We start from the raw sequence: 13,123 nt of genomic DNA, 5'->3' as shown, positions 1-13,123 counted from the left end.
GTCCAAATCAGGAGAACACCCATTTGCTTACCGATGCCCCATTTGCGGACCGTATATCTAACTACTATCGCTACATTGATGATGTGTTCCTGGTCTGGCGAGGACTGGAAACAGAGCTTCTATCATTTACTGAGTATCTAAACAAAATTCCATGCACAATTAGGTTCACAGCTAGCTAAAGCACCATTGAAGTTCCTTTTCTTGATACCATTGTTTATAAGGACAATGGAAAACTCTGCACACGTCTATTCCAGAAGCCCACAGATAGGAACACATTATTACATGCAACCAGCCATCATCCTCCACCATTAAAAGCAGGTCTCCCTTTCTCACAACTACTACGTGTCCGGAGAATTGTGAGTGACCCCAAACTAGTGGAGTGTGCACTTCTGGAGATGGTCTCTCGCTTTCTAGAGAGGGGATATGATCCCAAAGAAGTCAATAAGGCACTCATCAAAGCCAGGATCCCAGAGAGGGAGGAGCTGCTGTCACCAACAATGAGGACCACTGATTCTGATCGCTGTAAGGTGGTCAGCACTTACAGCACTGCATCTGGACATATCAAAAGGTCTATACAACAACATTGGCATATATTGGCTAATGATCGCAGGATTGGGAAAGACTTTAATGCTCCACCTCTTTTTTGTTATAAAAGAGGCAGAAATCTGGGAGATCTGCTTACACATTCTGATCCCGTTGACAAATACATGCCAGCAAAGACCTGGCTGGCGAGAAAACCGGGGTCATACAGATGCCATGGCTGTACCAACTGCCAGTTTATGCAAACAGGAAGTACTTTTGCTCACCCTCAGACTGGAAAATCTACAAAAATTAAACAATATTTAAACTGTGAGTCTAAATATGTAGTGTACTTCATCAAGTGCCCATGTGGGCTCTATTACGTTGGAAAGACGATGAGAATGTTAAAGGAACGTATCAGTATTCATCGATGTGCAATCAGGAAGGCACTTCTGGGTGCTGAAGATGACGATGATTTGAAACACCAACCGGTGGCACGACACTTCAGGAAACACAGACACAGTTTAGCAACTCTAAGATGCATGCCCATTATACAGGCTCGTGCCCCTACCAGGGGTGGCGACAGGAATAAACTACTATTACAGCTGGAAGCTAAAGCTATCTTTGATTTAAGTACAATGACCCCAAAAGAGCTTAACGAGGATTTTAAGCTAAGTTGTTTTCTTTAGTTCAGATCCTGATGATACCTATGGACATGTGCGTGTGTGGACAATCACATTAATTTCACTGATGTGTTTCATGGTATAATATCCTCTGTTGCTCTCCTTTGGTTAGAAGTCTATACATATTTATTCATCATTTGTTTACATGCAAGTTCTACTTATTGTGGTATTCCCATATGCACTTATGGTTCATATGACATAGTCTGGCTCTGCCCTCTAGTTATGTCAGTACATTCGATCATGATCCCCACCACTCCCCCACACTCCCCCACACCTATATGTCCCTGGTTTTATTATGTTTCACTTATGTATGGCACTACCTGCTTTACTTCTTTAAAAACCCTCTCCCTGCTGCCCCTGACATATCAATCAGAGCTCAGACCCATTGATAACCATGACAATGGATGCAATACACAGCTGGGTGATTAGCAGTATGGAGGTATCTTATGTAAGCTTAATCAACACATGACATCAGAGCTGCAGGTTTCGTGTGTTATTTTAATTGAGTGATGGTGATTGGTTAATTGACTTTCAGTGTTTGATATATATGTCCCTGGTTTTATAATGTTTCACTTATGTATGGCACAACCTGCCTTAATTCTTCAGATATCCTCTCCCTATTGCCCCTGCCATATCAATCAGAGCTCACACCCATTGATAACCATGACAATGGATGATACACAGCTGAGTGATTAGCAGTATGGAGGTATCTTATGTAAGCTTAATCAACATATGACATCAGAGCTGCAGGTTTCTTGTGTTAATTTAATTGGGTGATGGTGATTGGTTAATTGACTTTCAGTGTTTGATGTATAAATATGTGGTGAACTGTGTCATTCTCCCTTTGTATCCCCCTGAGGAAGGTCCCATTCTGTAGGACCGAAACGTTGGGTTTCTGGATGTATTTTTGCTTTCACTAATACACTTTGATCTTCAACATTGAGTGCTGTCTCTTGTTTACCAATCCTTGGAACGGTAACGTATAACTATATATATATATATATATATAACATCAACAACCCCTATACCCCCCCATGATACTATAGGCCAGCGGGGACCCTCGGGTGTTACCCGCGGCCCTGCAGTATCAATTCTGTGCCCCCCCAAATTCATTTGAAAACACATACATACTTATAAAGAATAAATCCCCCCCCTAACACATACAGTATAGTAATGGGCACAATTACTATTATCCACAAATGGATAATAGTGCATTTGCCCATTTAAAATACATAGAGAACAATAAAAACATTAAATAGATATTGCACTCACCCTTGTCTGGCTGCCACGATGAAGGCCACCCTCATCTTCATAACCGTCCATGCCCCCTCCGATGCTGCAAAACATAAACAAGAATAAAAACAGCCAATGTAATGTTCCCTAACCCCTTAATCACCATAGCGGTTATTAATCGCTACAGTCATTAAGGGGTTAACCCACCCTCACCCACCACTCGGGAAGCCTACATACCTCCCCCACTACCCCCCACCCCATGAGGCCTAACAACCCTCACTCACTCAATACCCAGCCAGGAGGCCTACCCACAACACCCCCTTCCACCACCCACAGTACCCACAATAAAAACAATACACAGCCCCACAATAAACATCATTATATTTATTAAATACATAACCCACCCCCTGTGCCCCCCATAAATACATGATGTATTATTTTACATACAGGGATAATACCCCAGGTCCACGGGAGTCCATGGTGGGCCTGACGGGTCACCTCACAGACCTACAGTAGCTCAGCACCTGGTTTCAAACAGGGTCTGGATGGCTGCAGGTGGTCCCCGCCAGGTGCCATGGTCAACCAAGTGGTCTCCGCGGGTCACCGTGGACGACAATGTGGTCCCCACGGGTAGGCCCGCGGCTGTCTGGTGGGCCCCGGGTCAGAACCACTGGTGTCTGAGGGGCCTCGGGTGCTTCACACAGAGGTCTGGGGGCCCTCGGGTGGTCCTTACGGGTCTGCGGTGCCCCCAGAGATGTGGGGCCACCGGTTCTTCTCCGCAGGTGTCCCCCGTGGACCCGGCAGCCGTTTACCCGTGAGAAGTCCGAGGAGAAATCAGGTGGTCTACATAGGTCCCCTGCAGACCTGAGGAAACAATCCTGTACGTTAAAATAAATAAACATGTCCTATACTTTAAATACATCAATTCCCCCCACCCCCAACACATACAATACAATAATGTGCAAAATAACTATTATCCAGATAGGGATAATAGATTATTTGCCCACTATTAAACACATTAAGTAGCATAATAAAAGAAATCAAGTTCTACTGACCTGATCAATAAGAAGCCCCCTCGACAGCAAAATCTGTGTCCTTTGTTGCCAATAAAATACATAGCCAATACATTGCTATTACATTCTGATATCAATTAACCCCTTAATCACCGTTTCGGATAATAACCGCAACGGTAATTAAAGGGTTAACCCACCCTTCACCCATTCATTAGTACAGTGGCTTAATCATGCAACTATGTATATATATAAATAATAGGCAAATAATCTATTATCACTATCTGGATTATAGTTATTTTGCACATTATTGTACTGTATGTGTTGGGGGTGATTGATGTATTTAATGTATAGGACATGTTTATTTATTTTTACATACAGGGTTGTTTCCTCAGGTCTGCGGGAGAGCTATGGAGACCACCTGAGGTCTCCTCAGACTTCCGTAAATGGCTGCCGGGGTCCACGGGGGACACCTGCGGGGAATAACCGGTGGCCCCACATCTGTGGGGGAACCGTGGACCCATAGGGACCACCCAAGTGTCCCCAGACCCCTGTGTGAAGCACCCAAGGCCCCCTCAGACACCTGTGGGTCTGACCCGGGGCCCACCAGATAGCCGCGGGCCTAGGGGGTGGGTTATGTATGTAATAAATATAAAGATGTTTATTGTGGTGCTTTGTATTGTTTTTATTGTGGGAACTGGGGAAGGGGGAAGGGGTTATTGGTCCCAAGGGTATGTGGGTAGGCCTCCCAGCTGGGTAGTGTGTGAGGGTGGTTAGGCCTCACGGGGTGGGGGGATAGTGGGGGAGGGTATTTAGGCCTCAAGAGTGGTGGGTGAGGGTGGGTTAACCCCTTAATGACTGTAGCAGTTAATAACCGCTATGGTGATTAAGGGGTTATGGAACATTACATGGGCTGTTTTTATTCTTGTTTATGTTTTGCAGCATCGGAGGAGGGCATGGACGGTTATGAAGATGAGAATGGCCTTCATCGTGGCAGCCAGACATGGGTGAGTGCAATATGTATTTAATGTATTTATTGTTCTTTATGTACAGTATTTAAAATGGGCACATTCACTATTAACCATATGTGGATAATAGTAATTTTGAACATTACTGTACTGTACTGTATGTGTAAGGGGGGGGGGGTGTTTTTATTGTAAAGTATTTGTGTTGTTGGATTTTTTTGGGGGGGCACAGAATTGGTACTGCAGGCCTGCGGGGAGCACCAGAGGGCCACCGCCGGCCTCTAGTATCATTGCTGTGAATCCCAAAAATGTAATATATGTAATGGGGGTATAGGGGTTGTTGGGGGCACAGGGGGTGTATGTTGTTTATTGCAATGTTTATTGGGGGCAATTGTACCCAATAAACATGCTATTATGCCTTAACCCCTTCATTGCCTTAGCGGCTATATGCTATGGTAATGAAGCAGCATTAATGTATTTTAATAATATTGTGCGGGAGCAGGGGGTCCCCTGAGCTGAACCGCATTGATTTGTGGCTCAGGGACCCCCTGCTTCCCGAGTTACAGGCCCCGGTATGGTGCATCAGAGGCCAATGTCACCGCCATTTTTATAGCGTCCAAGACGCGACATGGGCTCTATAAAGATGGCGACGACACTAGCACCCGATGACCCATACCGGGGTCTGTATCTTGGGAAGCAGGGGGTCCCTGGTCCACAAAGCTATGCGGTTCAGCTCAGAGGACTCCCTGCTCACTGTATTATTAAAAAAATATTCATGCTGCTTCGCTACCATAGCAGATAGCCGCAAAGGTAAGGAACGAGTGTTTATTGATATGTGTGTTTTATTCATTGTGTAGATGTGCAAAGGGTCTCCGGAGCTGAACCGCTTTGGTTTTTGGTCCGGGGACCCCCTGCTTCCCGAGATACAGGCCCCTTTAAGGGGTGCCGGTATCCCTCTGCTTTGTTTACATTCTGCGGCCATGTGATTGGGACATTTAAATGCAGAGGGATACCGGCACCTAATAAAGGGGCCTGTATCTTGGGAAGCAGGGGGTCCCCGGACCTGAAACCAATGCGGTTCAGCTCCAGAGACCCCCTGCACATCTACACTATGAGTAAAAATTGTTTTGATATATTTTTATTTTGCCGATGTTTGCGCAGAGAGAGTCGCGGATCTCTCTCTGCTGCAAACAAATATCGGCAGGGGACGGCGTATCGCCAGGTTATCGGGAGACAGACTGTCTCGCCACCGGCTACTCGGCATTTTGCTTTCGCAGTGATTCGCCAGGGATTCGGCCCTTCCTGAATACTGCGAGGGCAAATTGCCAAAATAATGCCGATATTGAACCCCTGCCGACAACACTTTTTCGGCGCTTACTGCATGAGGCCCTAAGTATGATGCGAAGTCCAAGTTCTGGAAATCGAATGGAGCGGTCACGACTAGGAACTGAAGACGAAAAGAGGACCAGGAATCCCGGGTGTATAGCCCGGTCAGGGTAAGCCTACCAAAGCAGGCGCCCTGCACCTATTTATTTATTTATTTCATTTATCTATAAAATATTTTACCAGGAAGTAATACATTGAGAGTTACCTCTCGTTTTCAAGTGTGTCCTGGGCACAGAGTTAAGACAAATAATACATGGTTACAAATACAGTTACATAAATGAACAGGGTATACATTATATACAAAACATTGCATGCACAGTTGAAGTAAATATATATTATGGGCGAATGAAACAGTTACAGACCAGATTAAAATGTGAGACAGCCTTAGATTTGCAAGAAGTTAAACTGGTGGTGGATGTGAGAGTCTCTGGTAGGTTGTTCCAGTTTTGGGGTGCATGGTAAGAGACGGAGCAACGGCCGGATACTTTGTTGAGCCTTGGGACCATGAACAGTCTTTTTGAGTCTGATCTCAGGTGATAAGTGCTGCATGTGGTAGGGGTGAGAAATAATTTAAAGGCAAGACAGGAAAGGTGAACTTTGCGCCTAGACTCTAGTGATGACCAATCTAGTTCTTTGAGCATTTTGCAGTGATGTGTGTTGTAGTTGCATTGGAGAAAAAAACGACAAATTGAATTGTAGAGGGTGTCAAGTTTGCTAAAGTGGGTTTGAGGTGCCGTGCCATATACTATGTCTCCATAGTAAATAATTGGCATTAGCATCTGCTGTGCGATACTCTTTCTGACCAGGAGACTTAGGAAGGATTTGTTCCGGTAAAGTACACCTAGTTTGGCATAGGTCTTGGTTGTCAGGGTATCAAAGTGCATTCCGAATGTTAAGTGGGAGTCAAACCATAAGCCCAGGTATTTAAAACTAGTGACAGGGGTTAGGGTGGTGTTAGCGTTGGTTCTAATCTGGAGCTCAGTCGCTGGAAGCTTTAAAAATTTAGTCTTGGTCCCAAATACTCATGATGACAAACAACACGGGGGGGGGGGAGGAAACAAACTCACACTCTCCCCGCTGTGACGTGTTGAAACGGATGGAGGACTCCAAGCGCGGGTGAGAGGCACTGTCGGAGGAGACCAGAGTTTGCATGTGTCTCTACATGTCCAGCGTCTGATTTGGGAGCAGTCATTTCGGGAGAAGGGTTGAAGTGCGGCCAAAGTCACTTCTTGCTTATACACCAGCGGGGAGAGTGTGAGTTTGTTTCTCCCCCCCCCCCCCCCGCACTCTGTTGTTTGTCATCATGAGTACTGTAAATGTTAATACACTATACCCTGTGCATATGTGTTCTTTTCTTCATATGAGGTTAAACAGGAGTCCACGCTCATGTGGAGTTCCACATACTGTATGGAGTGACAGTATTATGTGTTTTCAGGGCTATATATCACTTGGTTTATTTGCACATTGCACTGTTTATATTTGGTCACATTGTGCCACGAGCACTTTTTGGTTCAGGATTTTGTTCTTACTACCTTGTTTTGCCTAGTGAATGATCCAGGTACAAATATAAATAGTGTTAAAAGTCCTTGTCTACCGTGACATAATGTACAACACATACACCTTAACAATGGACACAGGTACTGTCCATAATAATGGAAACAATGAGATGATGTAGATTTGTAAGGTGTATATGTTGTACCATACACCTGAGTTTTATCATGCCATGTTATGACCAAGCATTTAGACTCTTACACATATTACTATTATTTTTCTTATCAGTGACTATATTAAGTATTATATATGATAAATTGTTAAATACTTATTAATGAGGTTAAACAGTGACATATTAATATATACAATGGAAAAAAAAAAGAAAAAGGGGGGCGGGGGTGTTCCCAGCAATTATTGACCATACAAATATATCAAAAAGCTAGGAATATGCCAAAATAGACATACTGTATTTAATCATGAAAGCACAGGAACAAAACATAGGAACAGTGTCGTACACGTGAGCAGCAAGCTGGCAATAACAGTGATTAATACTCCGGTGGTGCAAGGGAAAAAACAGAGGGGGAGAAAGAAGGAAAAAGGGAAAATAGGGGGCAACGTTTAACATTTCGGGGTAATGAGCCCTTCCTTAGGTCCCTTCCCTAAGGTCTAGAGGACCAAAGCTACTTCCCTACACCTTAAATAATTATATTTTGGCATTTTCCTAGCTTTTTGATATCTTTGTATGGTCAGTGAGTACTGGGAACCCCCCCCCCCCTTTTTTTTCTTGTTATTATTTGGAGGAATAAGAGTCCACCCTTTTCCCTTGAGCACCCTGGATCCAGCTTAAACAAAATGTTGAGTGCTGTCTATATCCAGATTTTTTTCCATGTACTGTATTACTACAGTATATTCAGTGTTTCATTGACCCTTGCATTATTTTTATGTACTGTATGTGCTCGGCAACGTAAATATAATTATATGGGTATGTTAGCACTTTAATGAGAGGTGTATTTTACCTTTTTTGTTTGCCAATTTGATCTACCACCATGTGTATACCCAATTCTGGGCGGTCTTACTGATTTGCTTGTCCATTAAAGCCCATGACATGATCATATATTTGTTCCATTGGACTACGCATGCACTATTTATAAATGACAGAAGATAACTCTATTAGGCCACTCAAGCACAATGCGCTCACAATGAGCATTTTCTATCTACTTGTGCATGCGCAATGCTCAACCATTCAGTCAACAGTGTATGCTCAGTGTTCTAATAGATCGCGCATGCGCGATACATGACAGAGGAGTTTGTCTTTGCCCATGGTTATGCGCATTACTATGGCATTTGAGTCCATCATTCTTTCAGGCCGCACATGCCCAGTGTGTGTATAACGCTGTTATATTTCTGTCTGCTTGCACATGCGTAGTGTCTGATTACTCTGGTATATTGTGGTTATATAGTTGGATTGTTTAAGGACTGAACTGTGATTATTCTACAGCTGGGTATTACCTGACACACCTCTCTACTCAATCCAATCAAGGATTGAGAAGTACATATTTAAAGATCACCTTGAGATCAGACCAGTCACTCTTTCATAAAGTACCAAACTGGAATGAAACGCGTCAGAGTTTGTTGTTATGTGTAATTCTACTGCATGTAAAATGTTCTATTTTGAATGATTGCACTTGGGTAAGTTATTATCTACCGATCAGCAGTGCACCACTTTTTGCTACTACCTTACTTTCGGATATCTCAGCAGGAGCACGCTGTTTTTGATCTGATCTACGACTGACATACAGGCAATCAAACATCTCTACTTTGAGTACATTCCTGCCGACGGCACCAGGACACTGTGTGGGACACCAGGGTTTGCGGGGGTTGCGGTGCAGTGATTCAAGTGTTTGCCGGGGTAAAAGCTTCACGGCGGGTTCATCGGCATCTCCAGATCCTCCTCCCGCTATATTAACCCCCCCCTCCTGTTCAGTTAGTCCAAGAAACAAAAGGAGCCTTATGAACTATACCAATATATGTATATAACAGCCTTATCAGGATTATTTCTAAAAGAAGTCTATGCTACCTTTATCCTGCCCATTCTTGAGCATTAGTTTGTGGTTAACCAGATTTTTTCTTTACTGTGACTATATAACCTAAATTCAATTGTTACAGAAGAAGTTAACTTTTGTGTCATACCATATGGTATGCAACATATTTTAATCATTGCTTAAAAACAGTTCAACGATAGCAGAATATGTTGGGTACATACCCTCAGTTTAAGTGGGAAGAGTAATATGTGGTAAATATTCTACATCTGCATTACAGCAAGACAGTAAGTCAAATTTTAACTGGAGTTTCTGGAATCAACAGAAAGTTGAGTGTAGAATACAGACATGCCATCAGCCTATACATTATGAATTGCCCTAATTGGCATTATCGCAGTTTAATGAATAATTGCCATTGTGTTACTTTACTTCACAGTCGTCTGATCAATGGGCTGCAATGTCTGTAAATATTTTCTTGCTGTAAGGATAGGCAAGAGAGAGAACAGGAACAGATGCAATCTAATTAAGCATGTGTCAGGGAAAATTATACATTGCAGAGACTTTCCCGTACAAATTATTTTAGAAATAAACTACAGTAAACAGAGATAGTGGTATTACAAATATAGTGCTTCTGTATCATGGGTATAACTAAATTTTTTAATTCTTGGTCATACATTAACTGCAAAGAGATGCAAATTATATACACTTACAGTATACTATTTCTATTTTGCCAAATATATTATACTAAGTGTTTCCAGCATGTACCCACTTTTGCTAGATTTAGCAATTTTCCATTTTTTTTTCAATCAAAACAAGATTATAATGACTGCTTACATATTGTAATTTACTACATCAATGGTTTTCTATATTCAGTGATTAATCATTTTATCAGTGTATTGTTAACATCAGGTCGATCTGTCAAAGTTTAATGTTAGCTTGAATACTGTTTATTAGCACCATCTAATGTAAACCTTTGAAATAAATGTGCAGCATATGGCATCTGAAATGATGTTTTTAACAACAAGCTATTCATATGGTCTTCTGGGATTTCAGGCACATAATATCACTAGTTAATTTTATCTAATTGAATTTTCAACTTTAGTGTAGAATTCCATCTAGGAAATAATCCACAGATTATGCATGTAAGAGTTATTATTTGTAATCATTGCTCTCCGTGGGCAAAGCTGTGTCAATCACAACCATCTATCTCAAACAATCCTCCTGAATAGAGATTGGCGAATCCGCTCAAATCCGTTTCCTGGATTTTCTTGCATCTTCCCTCCAAAATCTGATTCACAGTGTAAAATCTGCGGAATGATTTTTTCATTTTTAATCTGTACGGATTCATTAAAATCCACCATTGGATACAATCCGTTTATGCATTTGTCGAATGCAATCCATGTATTCAGCGAAATCCGCGGAGTGTTTTGACAATAATAATAAAAAATCCGCAAAGCACTAATCGCCCTTTCTGACATTGATCTGCGGAAATCCGCGGACCAAAGGAACCATCTGATACACTGTGGATCCAAATCAGCCCAAATAGATTCACCCATCTCCACTCCTGAACTCCTCCTACTTGCTAGACCAGCATAAGTGTGGGTAAAGAGCTTTTACATGTTTTGTTAAATGAAAAGATTTAAAAAAAATTCTACAAATTCTTATAATAAATTTATTTAAAAAAAATATTCAAATGATTGCACTGTAAAAAAGTTTGTTAACTTAACTCTAAAGTGACAATGTACCTGTCTAAAGAACAAACAATAATTCTCTAACATCATTTTACACATTGTACTTTAGTTTTTGTTTTCAGTTCCTGTTCTTTCAGTAAATGTATAGTACAGTATGATACAAAACAAGGAGGGTATAAAAAAAATGTTAAACCACATATGAACATATTTACTTATTCAGATAGATAACTGCTCATTCACTTGAGACACGGCTAAGTAGAAATTGCCCTCATATATATTATTTGTTATGGAAAGACAAATGAACTTAATTTATTAATTTATAATTTTTTATATGACATGTAAGCTAATACTATTCATTGTACTCTATATGAATAAATAATTTAAAACAAATTGGCTTATCAAAACTGTATATTTATATATATATATTATAACAATGATTTAATTTTTAATGTGTGCATCATAAAAATGGTTAGGTACGAAAAATAGCTGAGGAAACTGTAGTACTGCAGCAACTACTTTTCTAATATCAAGTTTATATATACTGTAGTAACTGGATTATACCGTACTGAAAACGAATACGGCACGGCGCTGAATAGTGATATAAACAATGTGACAACTCACATACAATGAATTACAAATGTTGCTAATGCAACCATAATAAAACAACCACGTGAAAAAACTCTGATCAAACAAAATGTCTTGTTTATACAACCATGAAAATGTCCTCAATAAGAGTATCTAGGTGCTCCGATGCTTGTTGTTTATATTGATACTGATCCCAGCATATGAAATGAGAGAATTCATAACAAACATAGGGGCCTATGCAGAGAGCAGCGCTATTTCAAAACTCGCCATTTTTTGGAGAAAATCGCGCAGAAAACAGCAGAAAATGGCGAGTTACGAAAAACGCGCCAATTTTTTTTCTATTTCTAAAACTCGCCTCGCGGCTGGCGAGAACCTCCATCTCGCCAGTTTTAAAAATATCCTTATGCAGAGAGGCGCGAACGGCATCTAGCGGCTGTTCGCGCCAATAAAATGGCGCGATTGTCTCCTTTTTGCCTCGCCAGGAAAAGTTGGCAAGAAGCTGCCGCTCGCGGCCATAGCAAAGGAAAAAAAAAGGCGCAATTTTTTTTTAACACATTTCTGCAGCGCGCATCTCGCCAATTTAAACTCGCCACACGCATTCATGTTAAACATAGCAGAATTCGCACATTTCTGCATATGGAGAATAAAACTCTCCAAAAAAGCTACTTTTTATTAAACTCGCCAATTTTTAAATTCGCTGCTCTCTGCATAGGCCCCATAGCGTGATACTGAATGGTATTGGTAAAGATCATCTTATAAGCTATTGGAAATGGAATCCTCAGAGGTAGGTATACTCAAGAAAGTAAGATGAAAAAAGTACATTTAATAAAACAATTAAAACAATCACATTACGATAATATGCAATCCACACACTGACAAAAATTTAAATCCTACTTACAGGAGACAGGTTGAACATGCACTTTGGAATGCAAATATTTGGCGGGGGTGGTCTCCTCTTCTCCAGCTGGTGCGTGTAGTTTCTCCTGCTACAACCGAAATGATAGCAATGCCTTTCTCCTGTCCTACCGGCATCTTACTGACTGGCAGATTGTGTTCCCGTTCGTACTCTCGCGAGAGCAGGTGATGGGAGAAGCCGGTTCTGGCTCGCCTGGAATCAGCTGACACAGATGTCCAAGAGTATATTTTGCACTCATTTGCCGGATGATTTGCAATAATGTGGGAGTGTGATTTCCTTAACCCTACACGTTTCACGAAAACCTTCGCTTCATCAGGGGTATTTGTGTGAAAGATAGATCTAGTCTCTCATTTAAATAGTCCCTTCAATTAGTTCATCATGGGAACAAACATGTGAATCCATTTAAAATTAGTACACATTATCATTTAGATCCTTTTAATTCCTAAACCTCTGAATATATATGTTAAATCCTAAACAATACTAAAATGAATAAACCATGTCATAATACATAAAAGTACATTAAATCAAAACTATTAATCCGCTATAAATAATATAAAACATAAAAAATTAAATAAAATGTTTTCCCTGACCTTACATAATACTAA

Source organism: Ascaphus truei, chromosome 4 (assembly GCF_040206685.1).
Source record: "Ascaphus truei isolate aAscTru1 chromosome 4, aAscTru1.hap1, whole genome shotgun sequence".
NCBI classification, from domain to species: domain Eukaryota; kingdom Metazoa; phylum Chordata; class Amphibia; order Anura; family Ascaphidae; genus Ascaphus; species Ascaphus truei.
This window is presented reverse-complemented; position numbering follows the sequence as displayed.